The 12,973-nt window shown below is 36.3% G+C and overlaps 1 pseudogene; it reads left to right on the top strand.

Moving 5' to 3' along the window:
- The first annotated feature begins 230 nt into the window (after positions 1 to 230).
- LOC137231110 (AP-5 complex subunit mu-1 pseudogene) lies at positions 231 to 12,761 on the top strand (annotated as a pseudogene).
- Positions 12,762 to 12,973: the final 212 nt, after the last annotated feature.

Genomic DNA, 12,973 nt, shown 5'->3' with positions numbered 1-12,973 from the left:
ACATGCCAGAAATGAAAAAAACTCCTTTATATTATTATGAGAAGCAATTTCAACCTTATTTATAGCTATATCTGGTTTTTCCAAACTCTATCCGGAGACATAATTGTTCATTAAAAATTGTCCTGTTATTGTGATTTCTCCCCCAAAACACCATTTATTTATCTTCATTCAGACTATACAAGAAACCTGCTAAAGAAGCTAAAGAGTTTTCAGTGTTTTACTAACTCAAGATGGAAATGATTGGGCAGTGTGACACACACTGCTCCCAAGTAAGTGCTGGCATTTATGACTAACTTCCCCGTAGCACCTCTCATCCGATTTAAGAGGAGTTAAATCTCCTATGTTCTCCGAGCCAGGAGAAACCTACAAATGTTGTTGAATATTTTTGGCATGTAAGAATTAAATGTTACCTTAAAGAGAGCATTACAAACTAATGGAAAAATATTTTTTTTTAAATACAGTTTTTAGAAAAGTGGTTGGAAAAAATTAAGTTTGGATCTTTACATCATAGAACAACTAAACTATATGCCGCCCAATAAATTTAGAAGTTATGTGTAAAAATGAACAGTCTTAAAACACCAAAAACAGTACAAACAAAATGTAAAATGATGATGTTCTAAGGGAAAATAATCAGAGGTGAATAAGGTGACATATTAAGTACACATTTTATAGATATTTTAAACCCTGAATAGTCACAGATAACATTAAAAGATTAAAAAATAAACTTGTAAATTTTGTAATAAGTATGATCGAAGTTAATTTTTAATATGTAAAAATGTCATAAATCTAAATTTATTAACATATACAGCAATAAAAATAGAAATAGATGTGAAAGAATGGGTACAATTTTTTAAAGAAGTGTTTTACTTTAATATTTATATAATTACTTAATTTAAAATAACTAAATTCTATTTGCTGCCAAAATTTTTTTTAGGACTAGTACTTTGTGAGAGAGGGTATGGTGTGACCAGAAATTATTACTGCTGATGAAAGATAAAATTGTGGTGCAGGTCTGGAAATGATTTTGGAAGTCTATATAGAGAGGACAAAAGTATTTTTCTATCCTTTGGGCCAGAATTAAATTCCTCAAAACTTCATTCATAGGTGTGGCAATTTAGGTGAGAATATGTATTATAGAATTGCTTACAGGGGAAAAAAAGAACTAACCTACAAATTAATAGATGAGATTGTTCAGTAATTTATGTTACTCATATGTTATAGAATGTTATTCATCAAATATTTTATACTTTTGAAGAATATTTAATATAGCCTAATGCTATGCTAAAAGCAAGTATTGAGTTAAAAAATACAATAATGTATTTGCAGGATAGTAGTTTAATGCCAATTTTATAAATATATATCTATTTCTACCTTCATTATTTTTTATCCATCTATTTATTAATCATCTGAGTAGTGAAAAACTTTTCAGCATAACAAAATATTAAACTTTGGATATTGGAATTATCAATAATTTAATCTCCTTTTTATATTCTTATATTGTCCAACATTTCTCAGGGAACACTTTTAAAATCACAATAAACTGTTGAAAATAAATGGCCTCATTCCTCTTAAGTTTTTTCACCTTTGCTTTGCTTTTCTTATCTTACTGTAGTTGTACAATGTACATGTACAATGTATATTTGTACAATGTAGCCAGTTGTACAATGTACATGTACAATGCATATTTGTACAATGTAGCCAGCACAGAATAGCACATCATGTATAAAAGGAAATTATTTTGTTATTCATTAATTCACCCACTAGATCATATTGGACTACTCCTCCTTATATTCCACAAATAATCATGTATTTAAACTACTAAAATTTCATCAAAAGTCTTTACTATTTCCAACCTCTCTGCAACTGATAAATCAGTTTCTCAAAGAATATAGTTTTTCTGCTGATTTCTGTTTCCAAGATCTTAAAACTTAACAATTAGAGCTAAATTACATATAACCACACAAATCTGCATCTTCTCAAAAGTAGTTGAGGTAAACAAATTAAATAGTTCTTAGTAATTGAATATAACCTATCAAAATTATGGCAGACAATGAAACTTTTTTACATATTTCCAATCTAGAAATTTATTTTAAGTGGCATCTGATTTCCTTTCCTTTCCTTTCCTTTCTCCAAGTCAAAAATGAAGTCTACTTTACTGTAATATAACCGGTAATCTGAAATAAATGCCATACTTTTTGCATAAGTCAAAACCTGTGTACATTACCTTCATGAACTTCAGACTCATCAACATCAGCATCAGAAAGGAATACAGGATTCCAAATTAGTATTTCAATATCTCTTTGTTAATGTGAAAATCATTTACTGAAGCCTAGCCAATCAAAACAAAAAGAAATTGGATGTACACCAAGATTGAGGATTTCTGCCAATGTTTCCTTTATGTAAATAGCACCAGAAAAAGAAACAGACAAAAATATCTCCAGAATCTGCTTAGACTTTCAAATCAAGGGTCACCTGGAAATGTTTTCTCACATAGATGATTGCCAAAATTTGTATACTTATTAGAGAACTTTTCAAACAACTAGATTTCTTATTGCATATGAACTCAGAGGGCCTCTGTGGGTTTTGCAGTGGTACTGAGCTGGACTCACATCTCTGAGTTGCCATATTCCACCTATATGACCCTAAGCCTACAATGTCCTCTCTGTCAAGAATGACCTTCCTCTTCCTTTCTGCTTAGAGAATCATCTCATTTTTCAAAACTCGGAAAAAAAGAAAAGATAGCATACTTCCAGGAACTTTTGGTGTCATTGAAGGCAGAATCTCTCTACATTGAAAATTAGAAATAACTATGAACAAGCAAATGGTAAACTGATCCATACGGGATGAAACTACATAAAGTTGAGTTTGGAGATATTAAGAAAGTTACTATACAAATGAAAAATGAATTTTAATATTTAGTTTTGGCATAAGATAAAATAGCTAGCATTTTATTTTTATATACAAAAATAAAAATAAAGTTATGGCAAAATTAAAATTCCAAAGTAATCAAATACTGCCTTTTACATATGTCTTTTGCAAATGGTAGGCACACAGCAGGAAAAAACAGCACTGAGTGAATGGAAACATGTAATATGATAAAGGAAAAAATGAGAGGATATGAGAAATGATGTAAGAAGTTACAATTAATCATGGTTTCACCAGCCTCAGAGAGACGATTCTGAAATGCAGGCTTTCACTTGACCGTAGCCCTTTTCCTCTCTGAGGGGGGGCCTACAGAAACCCACTGAAGTTTAAGACATCATCTGAGGGTGAGAAGGACCTTTTATTCCTTATTATTATTTTACCTTCACTTCTCACCACCCTCACATATGTACCAGCAGGAGGAGGAGGATACTCTGCGAGGTTTCCAGCAGCCATGTGTACTTTGTGGCAGATACAGAGGGATTATCAAAGGACACTTGCTAAATTCACATAGTATTATGTATTACGAAAACCACAATAGAATAATGATAATTATAATTGATTTAATTTTTGATTTAATTTTGCTAAGATTCCTTTTTGTGGCCACATTTAAAACAAAGATGTGTTCATAGGTGACACATGATAGAAAATGTGCTTTATTTAAAACTGAGCCGGATAAGCACACTGGGTTTGTATTTATCACCTAAAATGGCACCCCAACGTGGTAAGATGTAAACACAGATTTCAATTCACTGGGCTCCTTAAATATGCATAAAATGTGAACTGCTCTGTATAGGTGCACTTCCTTACTGAAAAGAATCACATTTGGTGGTAAACTAGGAAGTCAAAATGCAATGATTAAAAGTTTATATAATTAAGACAGAAAAAAGATGAAGACGATGGGGACAAGGGATATTTCTTATTTATCTCATTCGAAGCAGCAAGCAAAGAATCAGGAAAAATGTGGCACTAAATAAATCCGTCATGGCTTTAATCATTTAACAAATATTACATTTCTACTATGGCAGTCTTCTAAATGTGGGGGAGGGAGGGAATGGGATATAAAGGTAAGGGAATCATATTCTAGTGATAAGGATAGTGTTTGTTGAGTGAATGACTATACCTACCTGGGTAAATTCAACTAAAGAAGGGGAGAAAGTTCAGATAGGCATAAAGATTTGGAAAGAATCTTTTTATTGTATGCATATTATCTATACTTTAGATTTATAGAACATTTATTTTATCAAAACTTTATATTTACAGATTATTATTTTACCTCACAACAACACTCCAAGAAGGTGTTAACCATTTCATTGATGAGTAAGGCTCAAAGTAGTGAATTGTATTGCTTAAATTCCCATAACTATTAGGGGTCAAGTAGAATCTTGAACCCAGGTTCTGGTGGTTTCTTTTGTTTTACTTTATGGAAGAGAGTGCATCTTCTCTACTACAGGCACACCTGAGAGATATTGTGAGTTCAATTCCAGATCACATCAATAAATTAAATCACAATAAAGTGAGTCACACAAATTTTTTTTGGCTTCGCAGTACATAAAAAGTTTGTTTACACTATACTCTAGCCTATTAAGTGTGCAATAGCATTATGTCTAAAAAAACAATGTACATACCTTAATTAAAAAAATACTTTAGGGCTTCCCTGGTGGCGCAGTGGTTGAGAGTCCGCCTGCCGATGCAGGGGACACGGGCTCGTGCCCCGGTCCGGGAGGATCCCACATGCCGCGGAGCGGCTGGGCCCATGAGCCATGGCCGCTGAGCCTGCGCATCCGGAGCCTGTGCTCCGCAACGGGAGAGGCCACAGCAGTGAGAGGCCCGCGTACCGCAAAAAAAAAACAAAAAAACTTTATTGCTAAAATATGCTAACCATCCTCTAAGCCTTTAGCGAAGTCCTAATCTTTTGCTGATGGAGGTTCTTGTCTTAACATTGATGGCTGCTGACAGATTAGGTGGTGGTTGCTGAAGCTGGGGTATCTGTGGCAATTTCTTTAAATAAGACAACAATGACGTTTGCCCCATTGATGGACTCTTCCTTTCACGAAAGATTTCTCTGTAGCTCACAGTGCTGTTTGATAACATTTTACACCCAGCTGAATTTCTTTCAAAATCAGAGTCAATCCTCTTAAATCTTGCTGCTGCTTTATCAAATAAGTTAACATCATATTCTAAATCCTTTCTTGTCATTTAAGCAATCTTCAAGCATCTCCACCAGAAGTAGCTTCCATCCCAAGAAAACACTTTCTTTCTCATCTATGAGAAGCAATTCCTCATCTGTTCAATTTTTAACATGAAATTGCAGGCATTCAGTCACATCTTCAGGCTCCACTTCTAATTCTAGTTCTTTCCACCACATCTACAGTTACTTTCTCCACTGAAAACTTGAATCCCTTAAAGTCATCCGTGAGGATTGCAATCAACCTCTTCCAAACTCCTGCTAATATTGATATTTTAGCCTCTTCCCAGGAATCATAAATATTCATAATGGCATCTGGAATGATGAATCCTTTCCATAAGGTTTTCAATTTACTTTGCCAAGGTCCATCAGAAGAATCGCCATTTATAGGTTATAGCCTTGTGAAATGTATTTCTTAAATAAGACCTGAAAGTCAAAATTACTCCTTGTCCCATGGGCTGCAGAATGGATGTTGTGTTAACAGGCATGACAGCAGCATTAATCTCCTTGTACATATCCATCAAAGATCTTGGGTGACCAGGTGCATTGTCAGTGAGAAGTCATATTTAGAAAGGAATCTTTTCTGAGCAGTAGGTCTGCACAGTGGGCTTAAATGATGTTGTAAACAGATGTACCATCATCTAGACTTTGTTGTTCCATTTCTAAAGCACAGACAGAATAGATTTAGCATCATTTTTAAGGGCCCTGGGATTTTGGGGGTGGTAAATGAGACCTGGCTTTGACTTTAAGTCACCAGATGCATTAGCCCTTAGACAGGCTGAGAGTCAGCCTGTCTGTCCTTTAAAACTTTGAAGCCAGGCATTGACTTCTCCTCTCTACCTATGAAAGTCCTAGATGGCATCTTATTTCAACATAAGGTTGTTTCATCTACACTGAAAATCTGTTGTTTAGTATATCCACCTACATTAATTATCTGAGCTAGATCTTCTGGATAACTTGCTGCAGTTCTATGTGAACACTCATGGTTTCACCTTACACTTTTATGTTACAGAGATGGCTTCTTTCCTTAACCCTCATGAACCAACCTCTGTTGGCTTCAAATCTTTTTTCTGCAGCTTCCTTACCTCTCTCAGTCTTAACAGAATTGAAATGAGTTAGAGCCTTGTTTTGGATTAGGCTTTGGCTCTAGGGAATATTGTGTATGATTTGGTGTATCCAAACCACTAATACTTTCTCCATAACTAGAAATAAGTCTGTTTTGTTTTCTTAACATTTGTGTGTTCACTGGAGCAGCACTTATAATTTCCTTCAAGAACTTTTCCTTCACATTCACAACCTGGCTAACTGGTGCAAGAGGCCCAGACTTTGGCCTATGTCAGCTTTCAACATGCCTTCCTCACTAAGTTTAATCATTTCTAGCTTTTGATTTAAAGTGAGAGACTTGTGACTTTTCCTTTCAGTTGAACACTTAGAGGCCATTTTAGGGTTATTAATTGGCCTAATTTTAATATGGTTTTGTCCTCAGGAATAGGAAGGCCCGAGGAGAGGGAGAGAGATGGGGGAACAGCTGGCTGGTGGAGCAGTCAGAACATACGCACAATATTTATTAAGTTGACCACCTTATATGGCACAGTTCGTGGTGCCGCGACACAATTACAATAGTAACATCAAAGATCACGGATCACAGTTCACCATAACAAATATAATGAAAAAGTTTGAAATATTGTGAGAATCACCAAAATGTAACACAGAGACATGAAGTGAGCAAATACTTCTAGAAAATATGGCACTGATAGTCTAGCTTGAAGAAATGTTGCCACAAATCTTCAATTTTAAAACAACGTTCTATCTGTGAAGTGCAATAAAGCAAAGCACAATAAGATGAGGTATGCTCTTACCTTCATGGAACCTGTCAGGGTTGTATTCCCATTAAGTCTCTTCCTGTGAAAACTAATCCAGTGAAAAGAATATTGTACCTGCATTTGAAAAATCTCAGGCTCTATCTGGTATTGCTGTGGACAAGCAGCTTGCCTGTGGTCATGCGTGCTCATGTACAGTTTCTTCATTTCTGAGGAGACTTCTACAAAGTTTCTATCCCACTACAATCAACGGTCCGTTGTCTAGTGTAGATTTTATTCTAGTTTTTCTTGTTGTCTGTTTATTAGTGCTCCTTGGGGTATTCTGCTTGTCACCCACTTTTCCCAAAGTCTTGCAGAGGAGTTCCTTAGGATCAAGGCCTTGTCTGGAACTCCTGGTCTCACTGTTTCCTCGATAGGACTCAAAATTCTTCCAACTAGTGCCATTGGAGAGGTTACTATAGGGCAAGTCACACTTTATTTACTGTTCTCTACCTTTATTTTCCATGACACTATTATATAAAACATACAGGTGTATAAGACTTAATTAAAGCCTTGAGAAAATGAAATGTAATTACAGTGTAGGAGGAGAAAACTTAGATATATGTGCCACATAATAATTTTCTTACAGAATAAGGGTACTTATTCAAGAGGTTAAGCTTTAAGGAGGCAGGCGGGGAAGAAGGTCCCTTTATAGAGAAAGACTATTTTCATCCTAATTTCTTTCATTCAGATTTTTTTCTCTCTTCAAAAACTGATCTAACCTCTGCTATTTTGCTAACCCCCTCTACCCACAAAATTTCATCTGATGCCAAGCTCCATATTCCTCCTTTTTTTAATCAGGTGAGATTAACACACTATGGGTGTGTCAGGACAGCTTCAGTAGGATAATCAGGGCTTTCTATTTGAGAGAAACGTATATTAATTACATTCTGAGAAGTACAGGAAATATCTATTCTTCCCTGACCGGATGACGAGAAATGATATAATTCGTCTCTGCATATAGTAAATTTAGATTTAGAACTCTTTGACTTCACCCCCTTATGCAGTATTATTTGTAATCTTCATACCACACGGTCATCACCAACTTGTACTTTCCATGGAAATGTGCTTTTTTAGTTGATCTTAGAGTCCACAGGGCCAATTTTATAACTTTCAAACAGGATGCAAGTCCCTTCTCCTTCTGGTCTTCCCTTGGGAATTTCCAAGACAGATACTTTGTCAAAGTACTTACTTCTCTTCTGTCCTAACACTCCATTAACTGCTTTTCACCTTTATTAACAGTTGTTTTGGTCATTAGCATTTGAATTGCAACAAGTTCATGCCAGTACTCATCATCACCTAAACTCTTGTTCAATTTTTCCTAAAAATCATTGTCTGCACTTCTCCTGATTCTCTGTTGCAAGTTCTCAAGCAGCTCAGTTGGTGATACTCAGTCTACCCACAGTGCACTTCAAGGCATGTATTGTACTCTTCCAGCATCAAGTATTTACAGAGGGTGACTACCTGACTCCTGTTCTCCAGTGTTCCTTTTTTTTTCCCAGGTTGTATGGCAATTTCTCCCTTATTTTCAGTTGTACCCACAACATAGTGGTATAGGTCCAAATATCAATACATTTGGAACTTCCATACTTAGCTCCTTGGTGGCAGGAAACCCCTATCATATTCATTTGGATTGCTGTTAATAAAGGGATTTTCTTTTTACCTTTGATCATCCCAACCTCTGCTTTGAACTTAAGGGATGGGAAATGAGTCAGATAATGCTCAGGATATCTTTATTTTGTGCCAGGGATCACTATTCTCTTGTTATACTGTTGTGAAAATGTAAACCAAAATATATGAATTAATCAAAAAGATGGGTGGGATGGACTGAAGGCCACCAGACGAAAACCAAAGGAAATGTCTTTAGTTTGACTTGTTTCCAATTGATTAAAAGTCTTAAATTGAGTGAGGCTCTAGATTAACTGTGTTTTTTTGTTTTGTTTTGTTTGTTTGTTTATACTGCAGATACTTTTTTTTTTTTTTTTTTTTTTTTTGCTGTACGCGGGCCTCTCACTGTTGTGGCCTCTCCCATTGCAGAGCACAGGCTCCGGACGCATAGGCTCAGCGGCCATGGCTCACGGGCCCAGCCGCTCTGCGGCATGAGGGATCTTCCTAGACGGGGACACGAACCTGCGTCCCCTGCATTGGCAGGGAGACTCTCAACCACTGTGTCACCAGGGAAGCCCTGCAGATTCTTATTAGTCATCAATTTTACACACATCAGTGTATACATATCAATCCCAATTGCCCAATTCAGAACAACACCATCCCCACCCCACCGTGGTTTTCCCCACTTGGTGTCCATACATTTGTTCTCTACATCTCTGTCTCAACTTCTGCCCTGCAAACCGGTTCATATGTACCATTTTCTAGGTTCCACATATATGCGTTAATATACAATATTTGTTTTTCTCTTTCTGACTTACTTCACTCTGTATGACAGTCTCTAGATCCATCCACGTCTCAACAAATGACTCAATTTCATTCCTTTTTAAGGCTGAGTAATATTCCATTGTATATATGTACCACATCTTCTTTATCCATTCATCTGTTGATGGGCATTTAGGTTGCTTCCATGACCTGGCTATTGTAAATAGTGTTGCAATGAACATTGGAGTGCATGTGTCTTATTGAATTATGGTTTTCTGTGGGTATATGCCCAGTAGTGGGATTGCTAGATCATATGGTAATTCTATTTTTGGTTTTTTAAGGAACCTCCATACTGTTCTCCATAGTGGCTGTTTCAATTTACATTCCCACCAACAGTGCAAGAGGGTCCCCTTTTCTCCACACTCTCTCCAGCATTTGTTGTTTGTAGATTTTCTGATGATGCCCATTCTAACCAGTGTGAGGTGATACTTCATTGTAGTTTTGATTTGCATTTCTCTAATAATTAGTGATGTTGAGCATCCTTTCATGTGCTTCTTGGCCATCTGTATGTCTTCTTTGGAGAAATATCTATTTAGGTCTTCTGCCTATTTTTGGATTGGGTTGTTTTTTTCTTTAATATTGAGCTGCATGAGCTGTTTACATTTTGGAGATTAATCCTTTGTCCATTGATTCATTTGCAAATATTTTCTCCCATTCTGAGGGTTGTCTTTTCATCTTGTTTATACTTTCCTTTGCTGTGCAAAAGCTTTTAAGTTTCATTAGGTCCCATTTGTTTATTTTTGTTATTTCCATTACTCTAGGAGGTGGATCAAGAAAGATCTTGCTGTGATTTATGTCAAAGAGTGTTCTTCCTATGTTTTCCTCTAAGAGTTTTATGGTATCTGGTCTTACATTTAGGTCTCAAATCCATTTTGAGTTTATTTTTGTGTATGGTGTTAGGGAGTGTTCTATTTTTATTCTTTTACATGTAGCTGTCCAGTTTTGCCACCACCACTTATTGAAGAGACTGTCTTTTCTCCATTGCATATCTTTGCCTCCTTTGTCACAGATTAGTTGACCATAGGTGCGTGGGTTTATCTCTGGGCTTTTTATCTTGTTCCATTGATCTATGTTTCTGTTTTTGTGCCAGTACCATATTGTCTTGATTACTATAACTTTGTAGTATAGTCTGAAGTCAGGGAGTCTGACTCCTCCAGCTCTGTTTTTCTCCCTCAAGACTGCTTTGGCTATTCGGGGTCTTTTGTGTCTCCATAAAATTTTAAGATGATTTGTTCTTGTTCTGTAAATAATGCCATTGGTAATTTGATAGGGATTGCATTGAATCTGTAGATTGCTATGGGTAGTATAGTCATTTTCACAATGTTGATTCTTCCAATCCAAGAACATGGTATACCTCTCCATCTGTTGGTATCATCTTTAATTTCTTTCATCAGTGTCTTGTAGTTTTCTGCATACAGGTCTTTTGTCTCCCTAGGTAGGTTTATTCCTAGGTATTTTATTTTTTTAATCTAGAAGAGGTGCCAATTTTTGTTCAGTAAAACAGATAACCACAAGGTTATCTTTTTTAAAAAATCTTTATTTTATATTAGAGTATAGTTGATTTACAATGTTGTATTAGTTTTGGGTGTACGGCAAAGTGATTCAGTTACACATATACATATAGCTATTCTTTTTCAAGTTCTTTTCCCATTAAGTTATTACAGAATATTGAGTAGAGTTCCCTGTGATATATAGTAGGTCCTTGTTGATTATCTATTTTATATATAGTAGTGTGTACACAGTTATATTTTATTGCTCTGTGAGATATTAACAAGTTTTGTATGTAACCAGGCAATCTTATTCTAACATTACTTTCTTAAATTTACTACCAATACCCTAGTTTCTTAAGTGTTGTGTGGACAAGTTTTAACATCTTCCCAGTTTCCTCATTAATTAATGAGTTAAATAAAATCTATGACAAAAGTTGTTTCTTGGGCTTCCCTGGTGGCACAGTGGTTGAGAGTCCGCCTGCTGATGCAGGGGACACGGGTTCATGCCCCTGTCCGGGAAGATTCCACATGCCACGGAGAGGCTGGGCCCGTGAGCCATGGCCGCTGAGCCTGCGCGTCCAGAGCCTGTGCTCTGCAACGGGAGAGGCTACAACAGTGAGAATCCCGTGTACCACAAAAAAAAAAAAATAATAAATAAATAAATAAGTTGTTTTTCAATGAGCCTGAAAGTCATGATTTTACCTTTTAAAAAATTTAACTTTAAACATTCTGCTCCCACCAGTGAATTTCCATTTAGGATATTCTGGTTCATCCTTGTGTGACTTCGCTTGACTCTGCCATTTGGATTTCCAGTAGTACTGATGCAACGGATGATTCTACATTTAATAGGTCTTACAAATTTCCTGTTTTTTAAAAAATTTTTAATTATGTATTTATTTTTTGCTGCATTGGGTCCTTGTTGCTGCACAAGGGCTTTCTCTAGTTGAAAAGAGTAGGGGCCACTCTTCATTGTGGTGCACGGGCTTCTCATTGTGGTGGCTTCTCTTGTTGCAGAGCACGGGCTCTTGTTCACGGGCTTCAGTAGTTTTGGTGTGTGGGCTCAGTAGTTGTGGCTCCTGGGCTCTAGAGTGCAGGCTCAGTAATTGTGGTGCACAAGCTTAGCTGCTCTGCAGCATGTGGGATCTTCCCGGACCAGTGATTGAACCTGTGACCCCTGCATTGGCAGGTGGATTCTTAACCACTGCACTACCAGGAAAGTCCACAAATTTCCTTTTAATTCACCTTTTAGAGTCATTCAACTGATGCTATTACACTTCCCAGGCCTCTGACCCACCAATTTTGATTTTTAATCAGATGAAAAAATTCAATTAAAAATAACTTCTGATTTAAACCTTCATGAAAATATACATAAAAGATAATTTAATTTTGTGAAGCTCATATGCCTTTTTATAATAGAAGTCCAATCACATATTTGGAATACAAAGTTAGTTTCGTCAGCTCAAAGATTTTAAGAGAAAAGTTTACTGATCTGGATTATTGACCCAAAGTTTCCAAATTAATGAAGATTACTCTATGGAAATTTAAGTTTGGAGCCAAGAGCCAGGAGAAGCAGCCATTTGAACAGATTTGTACTGGAGATACAGTGTATTTAAACTTTCATTTTAGAATCTTTGATTACACAGTCACTGGGTGTTATGTATATATATCAGCATTCAGTGCAAGTTTTTATATCAGGAAAACCAAAATAAGTACACAGCAGAAACTAATTTATTCTGCTTATTATTACACTTGAAATTCTAAAGCTCCTGCTCCAATAACATATGGATCCTTGTTACTGTAATTTTGTCATGTTTAAGAGAGAAAATTTCATGTATTGGGCTGAATCTCATCCATAATACCATGAATCTCTGATGTCTGAAAGTAGAAAAGTAAATGATGTGATGACATTGAGGCCTGGATGGGTCTCTCAAGAAACTCGTCCAGCAGACCACTCCTCTACCTGCAAGAAACCTTCTCACTTCCCAGTCCTGTGTCACTACTACCACCCCAGGGCTCCAGGAGACACAGTTGAGGATGCTTGCCTGAGAGCATTCTAGAAGCTGTATGAAATCCCATATTTTCGT

This window comes from Pseudorca crassidens, chromosome 9 (assembly GCF_039906515.1).
Source record: "Pseudorca crassidens isolate mPseCra1 chromosome 9, mPseCra1.hap1, whole genome shotgun sequence".
NCBI classification, from domain to species: domain Eukaryota; kingdom Metazoa; phylum Chordata; class Mammalia; order Artiodactyla; family Delphinidae; genus Pseudorca; species Pseudorca crassidens.
The sequence above is the reverse complement of the archived record's forward strand: the minus strand, read 5'-3'. Positions and strand labels throughout refer to the sequence as shown.